At 52.6% G+C, this 5,000-nt stretch overlaps 1 non-coding gene across 1 annotated transcript in view; it reads right to left on the bottom strand.

The window, feature by feature from the left end:
- The window catches only part of LOC124575204, a 1,910-nt gene extending 261 nt beyond the window's left edge, over positions 1-1,649 (bottom strand). Inside the window, exon 1 of the ribosomal RNA XR_006972331.1 lies at positions 1-1,649. This exon is cut by the window's left edge and continues 261 nt beyond it. This is a non-coding gene — a ribosomal RNA (small subunit ribosomal RNA).
- Between the last annotated feature and the right edge of the window lie 3,351 nt (positions 1,650-5,000).

The following is a 5,000-nucleotide window of genomic DNA, read 5'->3' as shown; positions in this document are numbered from 1 at the left end:
CCCTAGCACGAAGGAGGTTCAGCGGGTTACCCCGACCTTTCGGCCTAGGAAGACACGCTGATTCCTTCAGTGTAGCGCGCGTGCGGCCCAGAACATCTAAGGGCATCACAGACCTGTTATTGCTCAATCTCGTGCGGCTAGAAGCCGCCTGTCCCTCTAAGAAGAAAAGTAATCGCTGACAGCACGAAGGATGTCACGCGACTAGTTAGCAGGCTAGAGTCTCGTTCGTTATCGGAATTAACCAGACAAATCGCTCCACCAACTAAGAACGGCCATGCACCACCACCCACCGAATCAAGAAAGAGCTATCAATCTGTCAATCCTTCCGGTGTCCGGGCCTGGTGAGGTTTCCCGTGTTGAGTCAAATTAAGCCGCAGGCTCCACTCCTGGTGGTGCCCTTCCGTCAATTCCTTTAAGTTTCAGCTTTGCAACCATACTTCCCCCGGAACCCAAAAGCTTTGGTTTCCCGGAGGCTGCCCGCCGAGTCATCGGAGGAACTGCGGCGGATCGCTGGCTGGCATCGTTTATGGTTAGAACTAGGGCGGTATCTGATCGCCTTCGAACCTCTAACTTTCGTTCTTGATTAATGAAAACATACTTGGCAAATGCTTTCGCTTCTGTTCGTCTTGCGACGATCCAAGAATTTCACCTCTAACGTCGCAATACGAATGCCCCCGCCTGTCCCTATTAATCATTACCTCGGGTTCCGAAAACCAACAAAATAGAACCGAGGTCCTATTCCATTATTCCATGCACACAGTATTCAGGCGGGCTTGCCTGCTTTAAGCACTCTAATTTGTTCAAAGTAAACGTGCCGGCCCACCGAGACACTCACTCAAGAGCACCCTGGTAGGATTGCAACGGGGTCCGCCTCGGGACGCACGAGCACGCACGAGGCGCGTCGCACGCCTTCAGCTCGCCCCACCGGCAGGACGTCCCACGATACATGCCAGTTAAACACCGACGGGCGGTGAACCAACAGCGTGGGACACAAATCCAACTACGAGCTTTTTAACCGCAACAACTTTAATATACGCTATTGGAGCTGGAATTACCGCGGCTGCTGGCACCAGACTTGCCCTCCAATAGATACTCGTTAAAGGATTTAAAGTGTACTCATTCCGATTACGGGGCCTCGGATGAGTCCCGTATCGTTATTTTTCGTCACTACCTCCCCGTGCCGGGAGTGGGTAATTTGCGCGCCTGCTGCCTTCCTTGGATGTGGTAGCCGTTTCTCAGGCTCCCTCTCCGGAATCGAACCCTGATTCCCCGTTACCCGTTACAACCATGGTAGGCGCAGAACCTACCATCGACAGTTGATAAGGCAGACATTTGAAAGATGCGTCGCCGGTACGAGGACCGTGCGATCAGCCCAAAGTTATTCAGAGTCACCAAGGCAAACGGACCGGACGAGCCGACCGATTGGTTTTGATCTAATAAAAGCGTCCCTTCCATCTCTGGTCGGGACTCTGTTTGCATGTATTAGCTCTAGAATTACCACAGTTATCCAAGTAACGTGGGTACGATCTAAGGAACCATAACTGATTTAATGAGCCATTCGCGGTTTCACCTTAATGCGGCTTGTACTGAGACATGCATGGCTTAATCTTTGAGACAAGCATATGACTACTGGCAGGATCAACCAGGGAGCTGCGTCAACTAGAGCTGAGCAGCCGGCCGCCCGGGAGTGTGTCCCGGGGGCCCGCGCGAACACGCAAGCGTCCGCTCAATTATTCTGCAAACAGGAGGAGGCTGAGCTCCCCTGCACCATACACCTCGAAACCCTCTCAGGTCCCGGCGGCGCGCAGCGCCGTCCTAAGTACTTGGTCGGGTTCGAGAGAGGCGCAATCGCCCGGAGTTTGGCGAGTAGACGCTTTAGGTGCGACCACCCGTGCTCCCAACTGAGCTTGCCGCTGCCGACAGAGGCCCGGGAGCGTGCTGTCGTGGCATTGCCGGCGGGAGACAACACGCGCCACCTACGGTGACCGGCAGCTCCAACGCCAGCGCCACAGAAGGACAAAAGCCCCACTTGGGTGCCGAAGCGAACTCTCCCAGCACAGCGCACGCGCCAACACGTCCGCACAGCTGCGATACAAACCACCTGCGAGAACCGCAGAGGCGACCGAGCAGCAGACGGCGTCGCGGCGCCGAGCGCCGGGCGGCGGCGCATCCTCAGCGCACACAGTCCTCAATCGGACCAGCACACTGCAGATGTCCACCGCGCTTCGCACCGGGCCCGCGAGGACCTACTTTGGCCGCACGGCGCCGCGTGCAGGGTGCGCCGGCGCGCAGCTGCGCCGCCTGCCGCCTCCGTCGGCCGGCGCGCCTGCCACTGGCCGCCCCCACCAGCCGGCTGTAGCGCGTGCGCCCACGCACCGCGCGGCCAGCACGCCGGGAGGCCCCCCCTCACCGGCCGGGGACGGTCCCACCCAGCCACCGCCGCGTATCGCTTCACACCCAGATGCCATTCACGTTCGTGGGCATGGTGGGTATCGCTGGAACAACCGGTTGGTAGCTCAACCGATCGTCGCCATCACTGATTCACCTCTAGCGAGAACAACCGCACCACAACGGTTTACCAGTTGTTCATTTGCGTAACGTCACCAGCAAACGTAGGCGTCCATCGCCATTTGCAAATTCAACGATTGTTGCATGCCTGTGTCAGGTGTCACGACACACTATGTCTGCCCACATACACGCAACAACATGTGCACGCTTCGCGAACACGTGGAAGGTGGCCCCCGTACGTATGCGATGTCCATTGCGCGAACGACTGTCAACCGGCCTCTGTCGCATGTCGCAGATGTGGAACGCAGTGCACCATGCTATCACGGTGTGTGAGAAGAGACGACTACGTCTGACAACACGCGCCACTACATCAACAGACGGCTCATGCTGATCGCCATCCAGGGCATACCACACTGCAATCCAGCTCTTATAGGGAGACGACACGTAGCTGAGTGCACAACATTTGGACCGCATGGTTCGCCGTTGTTGGCGCAGTCGTTGTACGGTCACATGTACCACGATGTATCATTCAGTACATGAGGACCAATGTGCAGTACAGTGTGTGATTTGGACGTACAACATCAGCGGACAGTTGACACAGGCCGTACCACAGCGTAGGCTAAGTGCTTCGCCATGCAAATGCCAATGAACAACTGCAAATGCCAATGAACAACTGCAAAGGGCATTGAGCATGTACGTCCTGCTGCCATCCACATTACAGTGTATAGCTGCAAGGTGTTTAACATGAAGCGATACACTGGGGACCGGGCAGTGCGAGTAGCAAACTATATTGCGGGGGTTGCAGTTAGGCAACACTACACTAATTTAACGCGTCGTATGACAATTACAGAGCAGGTTAAGGCCCAACGTGTGTTGGGTTAAGGCCCAACGTGTGTTGGGTTAAGGCCCAACGTGTGTTGGGTTAAGGCCCAACGTGTGTTGGGTTAAGGCCCAACGTGTGTTGGGTTAAGGCCCAACGTGTGTTGGGTTAAGGCCCAACGTGTGTTGGGTTACAGCACAATATCGGTTACGTTACGGCGCAATGTGGGTTACGTTAAGGGGCAATGTGGGTTACGTTACGGCGCAATGTGGGTTACGTTAAGGGGCAATGTGGGTTACGTTACGGCGCAATGTGGGTTAGGCTAAGGCGCAATATAGGTTTCATTAAGGCGCAATATAGGTTACATTAAGGCGCAATATAGGTTACGTTAAGGCGCAATATAGGTTACGTTAAGGCGCAATATAGGTTACGTTAAGGCGCAATATAGGTTACGTTAAGGCGCAATATAGGTTACGTTAAGGCGCAATATAGGTTACGTTAAGGCGCAATATAGGTTAGGTTAAGGCGCAATATAGGTTAGGTTAAGGCGCAATATAGGTTAGGTTAAGGCGCAATACAGGTTAGGTTAAGGCGCAATACAGGTTAGGTTAAGGCGCAATACAGGTTAGGTTAAGGCGCAATACAGGTTAGGTTAAGGCGCAATACAGGTTAGGTTAAGGCGCAATACAGGTTAGGTTAAGGCGCAATACAGGTTAGGTTAAGGCGCAATACAGGTTAGGTTAAGGTACGACATAGGTTAGGTTAAGGTACGACATAGGTTAGGTTAAGGTACGACATAGGTTAGGTTAAGGTACGACATAGGTTAGGTTAAGGTACGACATAGGTTAGGTTAAGGTACGACGTAGGTTAGGTTAAGGTACGACGTAGGTTAGGTTACGGTACGACGTAGGTTAGGTTACGGTACGACGTAGGTTAGGTTACGGTACGACGTAGGTTAGGTTACGGTACGATATAGGTTAGGTTACGGTACGATATAGGTTAGGTTACGGTACGATATAGGTTAGGTTACGGTACGATATAGGTTAGGTTACGGTACGATATAGGTTAGGTTACGGTACGATATAGGTTAGGTTACGGTACGATATAGGTTAGGTTACGGTACGATATAGGTTAGGTTACGGTACGATATAGGTTAGGTTACGGTACGATATAGGTTAGGTTACGGTACGATATAGGTTAGGTTACGGTACGATGTAGGTTAGGTTACGGTACGATGTAGGTTAGGTTACGGTACGATGTAGGTTAGGTTACGGTACGATGTAGGTTAGGTTACGGTACGATATAGGTTAGGTTACGGTACGATATAGGTTAGGTTACGGTACGATATAGGTTAGGTTACGGTACGATATAGGTTAGGTTAAGGTACGATATAGGTTAGGTTAAGGTACGATATAGGTTAGGTTAAGGTACGATATAGGTTAGGTTAAGGTACGATATAGGTTAGGTTAAGGTACGATATAGGTTAGGTTACAGTACACATTGTTGTAAGGAAAGGTTTAATGGGGGGCGGGGCGGCCGGTTTGTTGATTGTGATTATAGTAAGTGGATGCCTGCGGCATCATCTGATTTGCCACGTCAGGATGCACCTTTGGCTCATGACAGGCGGCGCTCTCATTCCATGCTTGTGGCAGACCTGTGTCTTTCATTCCTG

Source organism: Schistocerca americana, unplaced genomic scaffold (assembly GCF_021461395.2).
Source record: "Schistocerca americana isolate TAMUIC-IGC-003095 unplaced genomic scaffold, iqSchAmer2.1 HiC_scaffold_228, whole genome shotgun sequence".
Lineage (NCBI taxonomy): Eukaryota > Metazoa > Arthropoda > Insecta > Orthoptera > Acrididae > Schistocerca > Schistocerca americana.
The sequence above is the reverse complement of the archived record's forward strand: the minus strand, read 5'-3'. Positions and strand labels throughout refer to the sequence as shown.